Source organism: Saccostrea echinata, unplaced genomic scaffold, assembly GCF_033153115.1.
Source record: "Saccostrea echinata isolate AGI-Se365-2 ecotype Australia unplaced genomic scaffold, CSIRO_AGI_Sech_v1 ptg000012l, whole genome shotgun sequence".
NCBI lineage: Eukaryota > Metazoa > Mollusca > Bivalvia > Ostreida > Ostreidae > Saccostrea > Saccostrea echinata.
The window spans coordinates 14,863,442-14,880,772 of NW_026889761.1; the positions used below are offsets into that span (position 1 = coordinate 14,863,442).

General features: G+C 32.6%; 1 pseudogene; it reads right to left on the reverse strand.

Moving 5' to 3' along the window:
* Positions 1–1,770: 1,770 nt before the first annotated feature.
* LOC133185054 (uncharacterized) overlaps positions 1,771–17,331 on the reverse strand; it is a 53,182-nt pseudogene continuing 37,621 nt past the window's right edge.

Below are 17,331 nucleotides of genomic sequence, written 5' to 3' on the forward strand. Positions count from 1 at the left end.
GTTATTCTGATAGAGACCATCGGTATTGGAATGATTACAGAAATATCCTGGTCTTAGAGTAAACGAGACACTATCTTGGCCATCATCTATAGAAAAGGAATTCATTTAAGTCTGTGAACTGAATTAATGTTATCCTCTTCAAAGAAATTTCGGAAAACATTTTTAGATTAAAGGGTTAATATGGATTATTTCCATAAAAGGTTTTAAACAACATATCTAAAATAGTTAATTCTGTAATTTGCCGTAGAAAAAATTATGAAACAAAATATGTATTTCAAAGATTTATTTTTAGATTTATTATGAATTATGATATAATCAATAAAGCTAATTGCTTTTCCGACATGAAATAGCCTGTAGAAAGAGGCTCCGGAAATGCAAATCAAAATAACCATATACAAGAGGATTAACGATGTGATTAATTATAAATGACCTCTTCAAAATAACTAAAATATTCAGTGAAACGTCATCACGATAGAACCAAAACGCAAACGGGTTTTTACTTGGTAGAATTATTAAGATAAAAGTAGGAAGGTAGGACAACACGTAGACAAGAACAATGGTAACAAACATGGAGGTAAAGTTATGACGTATGCGCCTTCTGTGGGAGTTCTTTCGTTCGCATACAGATGTGTCGAGAACATTTTGAAGGGCATCTTTGTAGCCAGTGTTTGTAAACTTCCTAGTCTCACTGGTGTCATCAGAAGGCCCAATGTCTGACATCTCAGAGTTTGTTATTCCTAATAATTTTTTAACACGTTTGGAATTTCGAATACTGTGAAATCTTTGGTAAATGGTGATGCCTATTGGAATATACAGGGCTACAGTCAGAATCATATTAATCAAACTAAGAAGGAGTTCAGAGAAAAAATACAGTTTCGAAGAAACTCCAACCAGTTCTTTTTTAACTCCACATGTAGTAACGTTAATCGTAACATTATGAATATCAAGCGAGCCTTCAATGGGTCCCATGAAATAAAATAAAGGTAGAGTGATTATAATTGATAACAAAACGGTGCAAGTAAGAGCAAGTTTTCTCTTTGAAGGTGTCATTTGGGTCGAATTTGGTCGACACACCTTCAGGTATCTATTTATGGCTATCACAAGTAACATTGCTGCAGATACAGTCGATGTGGACCATGTGAAAAAGTACAGACATTTACACGCGTATTCCCATACAAACACCACTCTGTAAAAATTTACCAATATGGAGAAAATACATCCAAATGCGCATGCCAGAAGATCTGCGACTGCAAGGTATGGTATAAAGTATCTATCCTCCGTACGTGAAATACGAAATGCATAAAAATAAATCACAACTAACTGTTTCCATTAAGAAAGAGGATTTTCTATTCGTGTCCTCTTTTTTTAATTCAAAATGAAAAATGAAGACAATGCAATTTCAGAAATCGACAATTTTTTTTATTCATTTTCGTTATTGAATAAGTTAAGAATTGGTGTGGTCACCAATATTTATGTTAAAACAGATCAATAATGTATCGGTATTCCATATTCACAGTCAAAGGATTGGTGAATCCACCAATTTGAATTACCAAATATCTTCAAATAAAGATTGATCTTGATGGTTCCACCAAAAAAAACAAGAGTGAATTTGACCATACATAATTCTACAATTCATTAAAAGAATTGGTGAACTTACCAACAAAACAACTGAAATATCTTCAAGAAAACTTGGTGATTCTACCAAAAATACAAATAGACAATTCAGCTCAAATTTATAAAAGCAATCTGGTGAAATTCCAATTACTTTTGCTAATGACGATACTTTAAAAACGACGTTGGTGAATCCACCAGTGTTAAGACACTGAAACAACCCACTGAGAGAAACTGAGTGGAGGAACCACCAAAAACTAAAAGAGAAAGTATAACTAAAATTGTCCCTAATACAGAGTTGGTGGACTCACCAAAATGCAAAAATTCAACTAACAAGTCATTCTCAATTTTACTCACAAATACTTGGTGGATCCACCAAAAATACAAACAGGAATACACAAGAATACTTGAATGATATACTGTCAACATTATCCGTGTAATTATCTATAGTGGGCAGTTTGGTGGATCCACCAAAAGCTAAAAATCAAAAGGCATTCATAATTTCCCTTTACAATTACCTAGTGACACTTCCTTAATACATTTATGTACACAAGGACAAAAAGCTGGTGGATCTACCAGAAAAGTCAAAAATCTACATGTAACCCAAAGTTCAACTAAATTGTCCTTAAATACAGAGAGGAGTTTGGTGGACTCACCAAACTGTAAAAAAAATCAAATAACAAGGCATTCTCGATTTCACTTACAAATACTTGGTGGATCCACCAAAATGCAAATAGGAATACTCAAGAATACTTAAATGATATATTGTCAACATTGCCTGTGTATTAATTAAAAGTGGGGAGTTTGGTGGATCCACCAAAAGCATTAAAATCAAAAAGCATTCGTAGTTTTCCTTTACAATGACTAAGTTCGTTTCTATACACAAGGACAGAAAGCTGGTGGAATCACCAGAAAAGTCGAAAATTTACACCTTACCCCCTCTTTATGTTGATAGGTTCGCAATTCAACAATAATTGGTACTATCAACATGTGATCAAAATAGATATTAAATACAATGTCAAAAAAGTGTATACAATTTCAAAAACAAATGTGCTTCCTCCAATAAGGCACAGTAGTATATAAACAATATATAAAAATAACCCTCCATGTACTGTTTTATCTGCACCCCAATACACAGCTGAATGAAACACTTCTTTTAACTCATTTTTTCAAACAAAAAAAAAAAAAACTTTTCTTTGTTTCTTTAACGTCCCTTTGTAATCGGAGAATTTTTCCTTGCCTGCACCTAGTCTGCATGTCCTGCAGTGGGTGGGAAACCACGACGTAAGGATTAACACTTAACTGCTTGACTCTCGAGCAAACGCTCTAATACTTTGACATAGGAGCCCCAAAAATCATCTTGAGCTAAACATTTCAATTCATACACTCCCCTGATGAAATCTTTGGGTGAAGCAATCAAAATACATTAACTTAGTATTCTCATATACAGATATAGAAAACATTAGGAATTCATACTGCATATGTAAAAGGGAACAATGAGCTGAGAGGATCATCACCGTTTAAATAATGAACACAGCACACACTTTAAGAATAAAAAAAAAATAGATCATGTATTAGTCTTCTATAGATTATGTAGAATTCCAAATAGAATTAAAAAGATACATGCAAGTCTAACACAATCACAATATGCAAGAGTTGATATTATGCATTTTTTACTCCTAAGATTGATGGAAATATATTTGTATCCCTTTTCACAACTTTGACATGCTTTGCGAGAGTCAAGGTCCAAATTACTGACTGTTCCAAATTCTGTTTGTAAGGTGGGTTTCCTAGTTTAACATTGTGGTAAAATCCTAGTGGTTGGGCCTTGATCTGTATCATTTGACATCTGATATGAAATTTCACTTACACGTTTTAGCAATCCTTCCACTATGAACTGTTGAGTAATTCTCCCTGATGTTTCTTGAATAAAGGAACCACTATTCTTTATATATCCAATTTACTTGAAAAGCGTCATCAGAATATTATACCGATGATTTCTTGTTTAATACTTTTCTGTGGTCTCTATATAAACGTATCCTTTACACATCTATGTGACTTCTGTTTTTACTCCTCAGACATCTTGGTGGTTACGGTCCTGCTGGGTTGTTTACCTCCATCTTATGCCCTGTGATAGACGTACATGTACAAAGTCTATGAATGGTGCACAAAATTTAAATGACTCTTATTTTCTGTTTTATATATATCTATACTGGTATATATATATATTTATACTTTCATGTTAAATACTAAAATCTGATTGGTTTAGACGCATTTAAAAATCCCTAATGTTACCCTCAGCGTTAGCAACACACTTGACAACAGGTAACATTACGAAAATGTCACATGCGTTCAAATCATGCGCGTACGGTTCACCGTAGAATCCTCAAAACGTCGGTTGTGCGTTTGAAAGAAGCCTAATAAACGATGTCAATAAAAGCTTGCGTCCGATGTAGCTTACTTGAAAACAACAAACGACAGACGAAACATCCTTGCGAGTGCAAACTTTAGATGATAAAGGACTTTTTGAGTAGCAAACAAACAATAAAGAGGTTGGTAAATCTTTTCCGAAGCTTTCTTATTGAGAAAAATAGAAGCGGGGGTTTGAAAGCTTTCTAAGTGTGAACTTAACGACGATCTCCGATTTTTTTTAGGACATCCGAAATCAATAAGACATTCAGTATAATAAAATAAATAGTGCACGTTTTTGAGGGTAACAGTTGAAATTGACACCCCTCGGAAAACCATTGTCAACCTCCGCCTACGCGTCGGTTGACAATGGTTTTCCTTGGGGTGTCAATTTCAACTGTTACCCTCAAAAACTTGCACTATTTATATATTTATATATATATATATATATATATATATATATATATATATATATATATATATATATATATATATATATATATATATATATATATATATATATATATATTCTATAGAATCTTAAATTTAAACAAGTAAACAGAATTTAAAATAGAGGCCGATAGGCCATATCGATAAATCGGTTAATTATTGAAGAGTTTAAATAAAAAAAAATGTCCCGACATTTAATCTCTACTGCATTGCCCTACCCCCAGGCAGATGCATTGAACACATTTGTATCTACATCACCTGAGGATGCTTCTCAATAAATTTTACTTATTATGGCTTTCTTATTGTTGATTTTTTAAAACTTATCCCTTAAATTCCTTTGCATAACTTTGATCAACTGTTGTGACCCCACATTACCGGCAGGGGTCATGATTTGATATTACCATGATGCAGTGTCGTGATTTTGATTGTATTAAATGCGTATCCTATATTTTTTAATCTTATATAATTAATATACTAATATACGATAGCTTTTAATTCAAGATGACAGAAGATTTTGTAACCAAATACTGTACGTATATACATAAATTAACGCATTCAAATCGTACATGTGTGTGTTTGTTGTAGGGGAGAGGGGTAAAAAATTATCTTGACAAAATGACTCTGCTTGACAACACATTTTTCACAATATTGTTATTTGATTTATTTTGTTTCTTTTTAATATGAGAACATTAAGAAAAAATCTTATAGGCCTATCTGCAACAGGTTTGTTCTCCGATTCTAAAAACCTGAGTTCTGGATTTTAATGTTCTAAAATTTGGGTTATTTAATTTTCACTCCTGAGGACCTGTGAACAAATTGATTTACAATAAATCTTCAATTATTTCAATAGAATAGAAGCCAAATTTTATAATTTGATGAGAATCACTTGCCAGAATTTTGTCCTAAATTCTAGCAATTACAGATTAAACAACAGTAGACTTTGACTCTCAGTACTCATGATCTAAAGTGATCGTACTTTGTTTTTTCACAATACATGAAATTGAAAGGTTGCCATTCTTATTCCCTATAGCCCCAGTTAAACAAATAAATACTAGTATATCCTATTTCAAAAGCGTTGTTCTTAAAAAGAGCGGGCTAATCTTAGAAAACGTTTTTCTCACATTAGAACCCGAAAATATTCGTGCTTGATATTATAATAAATATAAAATAATAATAAATAACAATAATAATATAAAAATATACAGACATTTCTATCGGAAATGAGGATTGTTTTAATCATTTTATAAGTGTTTTTGTCACATGTATCAATGCGTTAATTCAAAAAATTATATAGAATGTGTTGTTATGATTCAAAAGTATTCAAATATATAATTTTAAAAAATCAAATGAGCAAAGTAAAGGACGCACGTCGTACTAACATGACAATGTGTACCAACACTAGTAGAGGGAGCACACAAATAAAAAAAGGAAAGTACATGTGGACCTTCATCAAATATAAAACCATTTCGTTTACAAAAATTTCACTTGTTCCATTTATTTATCTTGATATTTTTTAAAATGTTCTTCACTTCTTTATCAACAAAATATCCAACAAGATAGAAACACATTTTTCATATTACGTTTCTAACTTTCCAAATAAATGCGACTTACCATTATAACACCAATAAATTCTTCTTTGATTCTTCCAAATGCCTTCATCTTTTTAAACATGTTAAATGAGTCCTTTTCATCTGCATGCATTATGATCCAATGTATACAGTAACTCTGCCATCATTCAGGTAGTTGTCATTGAGTGTTTTTAGTATATTCCATTCAAAAAGCTTAGATATAAACTTTATCTTCCATGTCTACTATAAACAATGCCATGCGCAGCCTTACTTCCTGTTACATGCGTAATTCCAACTCTCATTCGATTCAAATTATGATGTTGTAACACGTGCGGGCTCTGATGGTCAACAGAGATTGCTATTAGTTTCATCCCTCTTTCTCCTGTATAAAAACTTTTGTTGGAACATGTAAATAACTTAACTCTTACAATCACTCAATATCTCTCTCATTCTCACTCTCTCTCAAAAAAAATTCTTTTTCTATAACTTTTGTACATTTATATTATGTTCTATAAGGTGTATATGTAAGAATAAAAAATGTTACAAATGATATTTTTTATTTGAAAAATATTAGTATATCTTTTTACTTATCTATTAATTGGATATTTAAGATAACTTTGGGAGAAAAAAAATCTTCAACAAACTTTCCGGTCAACTGTTACAGTAACTTAGTGTGAAAGATAAACATGAAGAAAACAAGCGACATAGCAGCTGTAAGACATTTTCATACCACTCTTATAATATAAACAGGAAATCAGATTGGATCAAAGTTGCTAAAAGTTAGATGCGAGTCCTGTTTATTTCACGGTGCATTTTTCGCGTAACACAATATTTGAGGTCTTATTATAGAAATTTGAACAATAAAGGCGGTTTATACATTTACCGCTTAGATTGATTGTTTATTTTTTAACGCGAGTGGGCAATATTTCGGCGGATTTACTACTTAGATAAAACCTTTTTGCGTCTCAGACGGGGAGGGGGTAGAAGCAAATAAACTTGAACAAAATAGCTAAAAGAGCCATAGCTGCCTTACCGACGACACGGCCGACTCAAGCATTTTGAAAGGAAATCACCTGTTTCTATTTATAGATAAATGTACTTTTTCAATTCAAGACATACATGTATGTAATCATTTATAAAACATAATAAAGAAAAGCATAGAAAAGATGCACAAAGAAAAAAAAATCAAAACACATAAATAGAAAAAAATGTGGGGCTCGAACTTGCAATCACCATTTTTACATTCCAGCAATCATATCACTGCGCCACGAAGTCATTTATGTCGTATGGATAAATTCAGGACCTCTTCTCCGATTTAGGGGGAAAAAAATTTATCCACCTTATACTATATTATACATTGCGTTAAGTGTGGTGTTTGAATATTGAATTTTAACTTTTTTCCAATCCATCTTCAAAAATATATAATACGCTTTCGCATTCAAAAAGATATTCCCTGCTTCAACACCCCTATCGTTATATTAACTGATCCCTAAACAAAATCAGTCTATTTTCTGAACAATAAAAAAAACATGTATCAGAATTAATTTAAAAGTATTTTAAGAGGTAATATCATGAGCATTTCTTTTTCTAGAATACGATTCCTCATGTTCCATCCACTGATTTTTGGTGTCAGTGTAGTAAATGAACTTGTAAGTTTCAAGTATTCATTATCACAAAAAATAGTCATATGTATTGCGAAGAGCAAGAAGTTGGAACTGCTATAAACTGATGTGGATCTCTCGCTAATTAATGTAAAGTAAACTGGGTTGACTTGGATAAATAGCTTATTAAGCTAGGCTGTCTGTAAGAATAATAAGAATGAAATGTATTTCTTATGTCTTTTAAATCACATCTTAAATGGTTTTAAATGAGATATTCAATTCCAAGTCTAATGATATCATAAACACACAATCCGTAGTTTATTGATCAGGATTTGTTAACATAAGCTTTATAATGATTATTACAAAGCAGGGGGCTTACGCAAGCACGCCAGGTCATTGCATTAACTCCTTGAGTCTTTGCATTTGAAGAGCTAATAATGATCACATTTAGGATGTTCTGGAATGGCGTACAAAAAATCATTTAATTTGTGATATTGGTGATCTAACTATATGTTTTTATAATCGTACAGCAAAAGAAAACACACTTATTGTGATAAATTTCCATTCATCAAGCAAAATAATAGAATCCGCCAAAGCTTTAGTACATGCATCAGAGATCGACTTATCTTGATTACGAAGAGGATACATGCTTTTGTGTTTCTCATTCTGAAATGTTGGTTTTAAATGGTTTTAAAATGTAACATAATAACTTTATAAAAAGTAAAATATAACATAAAACACTCCAAAAAATATATTATTAGTGAATACACAATAATGTACAGATACTTTGGAGTGTGTAAAGAAATTTCTTTGAGTTAGGTAACACGCATTTGGTTCTAATTTGTCCGCACATCAGCAACCAGTGAACTCTCCTGTTGGTGAAAAAGACCCAATGACAGCGATAGGATATGGTCTCACAGAAATTATTCTTACAGGTGGTTTTAATGCTCCTAGCTTGAAGCTGGCGTCAGCACTGGAAAAGTCTGCATTCATTTTATTTCCACTCCGACGATATAATTATATAATACAAGCTGTTAATTTCGTCTAAATGACCAGTTTGTTAATTAATCGATGGGCGCAACACATTCCTCGCTTAGACGGAGCATAACATTTTAAAAAAAAGTAATGTACTTGTGTGTTTATAAATGAGATTTTTCACTATTGTGCTTTTCTTTAATTACACCTCCTAGAAACTTAAAAATCAAACTGTGAATCTTAAATATTTATTTTTTTTCTTAAAATTTCAAGCGTTACCCTAGCTTGAGGTGAAACTGCATTCAACAGAAAAAAGCAAAATAGATCATTATATATATATATATATATATATATATATATATATATATATATATATATATATATATATATATATATATATATATATATATATATATATATATATATATATTGTGGTTGTAATGGTTGTAACGCTGTATTTGATTGGATAAAAAATTTACTTTATATCGTCTAAAATGGGTTACCTACGTCACAATGACTTGCGTCAAAAACGTATCGATCCTCCTGACGTTACATTCAAATTTTGTTCAAAGTGAAGTCATTTTTTAAGGACAATCATCTTTTTTTCTTACACCAAATGAATGAAAATTAAATTATGAGGAATGAATTCAATAGGTACCCAACTTATACGGTATAAACTGGGTTGGAACAGTTTACGCTTTTTTTATGAACCGCTTCGCGGTTTTTAAAGCGTAAACTGCCCCAAACCACTTTATACATGTACCATATAAAATGGGTAACTCCTTAAATATATATAATTTCGATACTGATTTTTAATTCGTTTCCTCTTTTTCAAAACATTCAAAAAGAAAAAAAAAAAAAAACTTACAAAGATATGTTCCAAAGAATTAAATTATTAAATACAATGTAATATGCCTTTTAATTTACTTCTTTCCTCGATTTTTATAGCTTATTTATGTTGAAAAGATCTAGTGCATCAAAAGTCGTATATTCGGAAAAAGAGTTTATAGGGCAATGACAATAAATTGCAAAAACGACAAATAGCAGCATCCAAAATATAAATTAGCCGATATGCAGGTTCAAATTGGCAGACTTTTTAAGCAGCCAATGAAGATTGACATTTTGACCCAGTAAAGTTTTCATTTTTGCACGTATTTAATGCGTGGCATGTCAATGTGCATCAATCTGCATCGTTCCGGTAACTTGTGAAACAGAGAATTTCGGTTTTGTCAATGAAAAGTAAATTTGTTCAACATGGTCTAGTTCGTTAAAAAAAACCCACTTTACTACATTCTGCGCGGTTATGGTCACTTTGAATTCACTGACCACCCAATGCGCACAGACGACGATACATGACCGATAGTTTGTGTAAATTGTAAGATTGTATGATTAGATCACCAGCGTCGTGGAGTTTCTCCCACGCACGAATGAGTGAATGTTACTTTCATCGTAACTGAATCCAATCAATTAGTAGAGGAAATCTCTCTCTCTCTCTCTCTCTGATATTAATTTAAGCGCTACTGATGAAACGTATAATATTTTTCCTTCTTGTTTAATTATTTTCAAAGTCTTCGTGGGTTTTTTTACGCTTTTAAACAATAGTGAACAACATATTTCTTACATCCTGAATCTCCTCGCTCTAAATTGTTAGGGTACATAAAAAAAACTCACAGAAATGTGGTGAAAATGTAACAAAAAAATGTTTTTTGTTTGAAAATTTTGAACGATTTAATACGTAAATTTTTAACTTTCGATACATACGTGTACATGTACACGTATGTTATACCACAATTTCTGTATCACACTTTATAGGTAATACATGTACATGTACAGATACTAGTAATTAAACATTTTTTTCCTATCGATTAAAAATTTCGAGTTATAAACTTCTTCACAAATAAAATATGTTAACATTTGAATTTCACTATATAGAACATGCATTTTGACTTATCTTGATGTGATATTTACTCCAAGTTTCGCTTTTAAGTTAAATGAATAGATTTATTCTAATATGCAATATTTAATTAATGTTGATTGTACTGAATACAGATCTTAGTTAGTTATTGGTGTAAATGTTAAACCAATATGAGCCTGCCATTTCAAAAAAAATAATAAGTCATATCAGATTGTCCAATAAATGTGTCAAAAACATTGTGAACATGCATTGACGTTGGAACAACAGTGGGATGGGAGGTCTAGGAGGGGTATGCAGCTCCTAAATCCTCTTATCGCAAAATATTATTTAATAAGGACCTTGCCCCCCCCCTCCCACTTCCCCACCACCTCTTTGCCACAACGAAGTAATACTCCATATCTCTCACACACAAACACCACACTTCTATTTTACTTTCGAAGATTGACTGTATTTTTAGTGATTTCAAACGGCCCTTGAAATTGATAGTGATGCATTTAGTTCTAATAAAACAAATATTCTTCTGAGAATTGCCTTGAGCAATACTAGTCCTCTACCGGAAGATGTAACATAAAATCTTAGAACTCAACAAGGTCATAATCCCGTCAAAAGTCATCCAAGTGGAAAAAATCTAAACCTCATCTACATGTACGTGTAACTTCGTAAAATAGACAATCACCTTAATATCTGCCAGCGTGTAAGGAAACAGTGCAGAAAACTCAGTGAGACAGACTAACAGACAGACAAAGGGACAGCTAGACAGACGAACAGACTTGGATGAAACCTACAGTGCCTTCGTTTTAATCGATAGGGGACGAAAAAGTATACATCTGTTGTTTTTTTTTTATTTCTCTTTCCATTTTGTTTCTTCTCTTTTCGTAGTTATTTAACATACAGCTACCGATCTGCACACCCTCCCCCATGTTAAGGAAAACACTGCATCAATTTAATAAGTTATAATGGTCATCTTGTGTAATTTATTGTCTGTCTATGTAGTTTTCGAAAATAACATTCACGAACTAAATAAAATTGATTATTCATTTGTTTAAATCAACACTTCTAGATTTTAATCATGGATTCTAAATGGAAAGGATAACTTAAAGAACCCATAAAAATTGTACCAATTTATTTTAAATTCCCTGGCTCAAGGGATAGCTGTCAAGACCCCTCCCACCATTCCAGGGATTTATCAGCCTATTTTGGGAAACTCCATTTTTTGAGAATTGGGAAAAATTTATCGGCAATTTGATGAAATTGGGAAAAATAAAAAATCTTGCTTACATCATGTATTCAGGTGTAATTCATTTAACATTTCAGCATGAACTCTAAGTTGGGCAACTAAACAGACAATTAAATCTGATCCAACTTCATCAAACAAGATAACTTATAAATAATAGACTAACATAACTAAACTTGACTCCAATAAGTATAAAGTATCTATACAAATATTAGTAGTACATGTGTGTATGAAATTCCAATTTAGGTCATTAGAATCTCTTTCTGGAGATTATAAACCTCCTGCAAAATATTATACTAATTAAGTATACATTTTCTCAAAGTCCCCTTTTAATATGTAAAAATGCATTGAAAATATGTTTTCTATCTGAAATAATGCCTACAGTTCTTAACATTCACTCATAGATCAATTGAGTATGTGGAAATAACTTAATAAATCTATATTATTACGCAATATCACCATTTTCAGAAAAACAGAGGAAATTCGGATTAAAAGTCGGCGATGTTTTAGGAGTTTTTTAAACATGTTTTATGACTGTACCTTTGCTAATTTAGTTAAACATAAGAAAATTACAGGCAATCTGACAATTTTACTTGGTGTTTATCCAAGATAATTAAATATAAAAGCATTGTTCACCAATTGGGAAAAAATACTGCCAAATTGGGAAAAATTGAACTCATTTTCAATTGGGAATGGGGCCGAATTTCGGCCCCTGAGAAGGTACTGATAAATCCCTGCATTCCCTTTCCTAAAAAGTAGAAACCTAGAGACAGTCTTCACTGTACGGTACTTAAACTGTTAAATGTCCTTGCCATAGGCTTCAAGTTTAATTTTTTTTATCATTTATTCAATCAAATGTTCCATACCTTTGATTTTGCCTGACCGAGTTATATTGGAAGTAAAGAACGAGGGCGCTTTCGTTTGGCATTCGGTAAGAATATAAGCGCACTTAAAAAGTGAAAATTTCATTGATTTGTCAAATGAAATTTTAGTATTTTTTATGTATCGGGTTCCTGTCAAGTAGGAAAGGGAAATATTTCCCGATATTGAATTGGGTAGATGAGTCATTTGGTACAAAAAGTTACATTTTTAAACACGTTTTTCTAAAAATTTGCTATCTCTGGGTCATCTCTTCATGATTTTGAAACGTTATATGTTTGCATTTTACTTAAAAAAAACCCACCTAAAATGCAATTTTAAAAAATGCATTATTCCTGCAGATCGCACGCCAAATTTACTTATACGATACGTTCTTGAGTTTAAGTATATGCATCGATATAGCCCTACTTGGCTGTAATCGCACGGCTTTTTCCGTATTTTTTTATTGTAAACATTTTGTTGGTTTAAAGGACACTTGTATTATATCGTGGGTTCTTGCAGTGTCGTTAGGACTACAAATTTCCGCAAAAGTTATTATTTTCTTTAGACCCTGTTACATTGTCACGATTTATGCTACGATTACCCATGATTGCCGTTATTCGCCAGGTCAGTCTTACGATTTTTCCATAGGGTGTGGTATTTTTTGCCGGAGCGGGATACTACGATTCTGTTCCACAAAATACGATAGAAGGACGAACTGATCCGATTTAAGTACCGACTGAGACATTTACTTCGCGAACGGGCTAGATCTTTCTACGATTATAAAGGATTAGACACAGCTACATGCGGTACTAGTGCAAATGGCTACGTTAAGGCACAATACATACACGATATTACTACATCTAATTATAATGATAAATAATATAATATATAATAATATTTTTTTGTCATTTTACCATTTTCCCTTTTTAACTTGAGACAGCTCCCCCCATCCCCACCCCCTCCAAAACGACACTTCGTACCTGAATGCTAGTACTGCCAATTGTGAATTCTACGTATTAGCTGTAGGTCTGGCAATAAAGACATGCCATTACACACTACATTTTTTATAGAATTGTTTGTCAGTAAAAAAAGATTAGCAAAACTCACTGTATAGCTCGGACAAGTTGTTCTATCGTACAGTAATGATTCCTATTTTCTATAGTTGCAGAACTGTAGCTCTCCGGGAAAAAAAAATCTGCAACTATATTTTCTATTGCCAATATTTTTATTAATTACTTATAATAGTTTACCTAAAACATTTATACTGTGAAAATTGAGATTTGTCTATCTCTTAACATATAAGTCTTGTAATTGTTACAGAAATTTCAGATGCAGAATTTTTATAATCAAATAATCTTTTTTCACTAAAAATAATAATGGAAAGATAACTTTTGTGGATGGATACATTTTATTTTACATGCACAGAAAACAATGTGATATTCTGATTTAAAAAGCAGCGCTTCATTATGTTGCCATGCCCCCCCCCCCCCCCCAATAATTTTGCCGATATATAGAATACTTAAGGAAGCTCTAAACACTAATAAAAAATGCTTTTTGGACTTTGAGAAAAATATATCATATAAACATGATAAAGGTGCATATATTCAGTGTATCTAGTTCATTTTCAACATAGGCTGCCTGCCCTATTTCTGCAGGAAAAATGTTCAAAGACAATGAACTATCTGTGAACAGAAATCGCTGTTGTTTACTTACATCGGAAAAATTAATGGAAATGATGTATTTAATATTACTTAATCTTAGTCTAACATAACATTGAGAATACTTTAATTCATAACAATTTGTGTCATTAACTGTAGATTCCCATTTATTCTATTATTCTTCTAAGGGCAGATCACTCTAACTCAATAAAACTACCCTACAAATAGTACTCTTTAGTGTGCAGTGTTTAGAGCTTCCTTAAGCCCCCATTCCCCCACCCAATTATTTTGCCGATATATAGAATACTATAGAAAACATAGCTACCATATGCTTGTGTCCCCTAAATAAAAACGTCTGATGACCTTTTTTTTGCTCGTCAAGAATTTTTTGGTAGTTGAAAACAGAAAATATATGCCTGTGCCCCCCCCCCCCTCCTTAACTGAAATTGCTTCCTACGGGCCTGTTCATTAAAGGTGTACATACTACAATTAATTAATTTTACCACAGAAAAGACTCAAAACTCTATCTATCCACTTGCAACACGTACAGGTACTAGTGGACAAGACCCCCCCCCCCCCCCCACCACCGAATATACCCCACGGGTCAAAAATATTTTTATGTACTCTTTTCATAAATTATTCTTCTAGTACACATTTACAATGTATTCCATAAGAAAAATCCAAAAAATAACGCAGAATTAACGTTTTAATAAAAAATCATACCCGCGGAATTATAAAATAGAGAAGGTAAGTCACTTCCATTTGCTTACACTGGACCTCTCTTGGATATTAGGCCCCAAATATCATTTACCTAATACATGTCACCAAAATGTGTCATGATATCTTGTTTCGATAGATATTTTTGTCTTTAATCGTGCTATTCAATTGCCCAGGCTCTCCATAATAATCCGAGTATTCATCGTCAAACGTGAAATATGCTACAAGATTTGGAAATGTCAAAGTAGAAATTACGGAAGTGATGCAAAAGCGACACCTAGTGTGTAACTCACGAGTTCCGAGTGTTATAGAATTAAGGGAAAAGTCAGAGGTCTACGAAAAAAAGTTCGGGAAAATTTTGATAAAGAAGTTGAAATTGATTCATTAGAATTAAATTCTGCTTAAGATTTTCGAGATGAGCGAGGGTAGTCGTCAATATTCCCTTTACAGGATGTTATCACTGATACCAAACAGCGGTTTAAAAATCGCTTAAACATTATCATCTTGACTTGTAACCCCCCCCCCCTCCTCCACCTCGGCCACCTTCCCCTTCTGCGTGGACATGGAATTTTCATTAAATTGTGTCTGCGGAAAGGTGAATATCCGTTAAATTAATGCGGTAGTAAATATAATATTTAAAATGATAAACTAGTTTTAAAAATAAGTAAAGACAGAAATGTGATTATTTAAAACTGTACAATTTTTTTTTTTATCATTTGTTATGAATTCGCTACATGAATAATCAATATTGATTAATTTGGGGACGGGGGCTGTGCACGTCATTACAAGTTACAGTGTTAAAGAAAAACAATTGACCGGTTGATGAATGGTTGTACAACCCAGGCAATATTTAGACGTCAAAAGTTACGTACTACAAGTTGCAATTATCTAACTATGACTGTTAGATAAGACGTACCTAAAGAAATTTTTTAAAAGTCTTTATTTTATAGAAGTTAAGCTTCCGTTTGTTCAATTAAAATAATAGCAGCTTGATATACACTTAACAAAACTTCTAAGTGTTCACTCTAATAAATGCATTTATTTAAAAACTACATGATGGAATATTATGATATTTTCAAATTATTATAGCCAATGAGTCTTCTCAACAATCGTCGAAAGAAAATCACTTATCACCGATGAAAACCAATGTCCCGTGACGAAGCTTAAAAACAATAAATCTGTACTTTGCGACACGTGCTTTGTGTAATCAGCTTCTTTTTGTGACCATTATCAATTTTTAACAACTGGTTTAACTAAAAAAACACAAAACATGGGCAAAATTACCATTGAAGAAAGGAGGGAGAGCCGTTGGAATTTTGATATCTGGATCATCCTTACGACACGTTTTACAAACTTTTATTTTACTGTTTATTTGTCCTTGATATTACTTTTAAAAATTAACAACCAGTATAAAAATCCATTTAAACACATTTTTCTATCGGTTATGTCTCATTTTTATCGCCAACTTATCCCAGTTTGAAAGCTTTGGACCAAATTTAACCAAACCGGAAGTGATCTGGATCTTCGTCTGAGGCCAAGGTTTCGCGTCACAGCCAGGTTAAAAGATTGTTACATGGTCCTGAACCACTTTAGAAACATTTAAAGCAGCAACTTCAATGGTAAGAAATTGGCAACAAATTGGTGCTCATGGCAGTCCAATATCATCTCAAACAGTCTGAATCATCCTTAAAGAGGTACACTTACTTGCGTAACGCCCAAGGAGGGTCTAAGTGTTGACAAAAAGGCATCTGTGTGATGCACTGGCCTGCCAAATACCCGGATCTAAATCCCATTGAACACATTTGGGACTTTCAAAAGGAATGTCCAAGCCCCCCCCCCCCCTCCCCTTCCACACAATTTCAACGGTTTAGAAAGATCCATGCAGTAGGTGTGGCAGCAGATAGATCAACCTCCTATTCAAGGGTACATGGTATCCATGAGAAAAGGATGTCTTGCAATAATTTGAACAAGTGGTGGTCTTACTCCATAGAGATTATTTTATGTGAATTTTCTTTCTGAGGGTACATCATATTCCTGACACTTTGCTTTAAAGTCTGACGAGATACTTACATGAAATTTACGCAACATCGAACTGAAATATGCATCATCAACCATGAATTAAAGAAATTATTTATTGTATGCATTTGTTCTTTATAACTTAAAAAATGTTAGGTGAACACTTAGAAGTTTGGTTCAGTGTACATATATATAATCAAGGCCAGAAATAAACGCAGTGCGACGCGAGAGTAAAGAAGAGCATGAAAATTATTTTCAAAAAAAATAATAATAAAAAATGGGGTTCTGATTTTCATTCTTAAGGATTAATATTGAA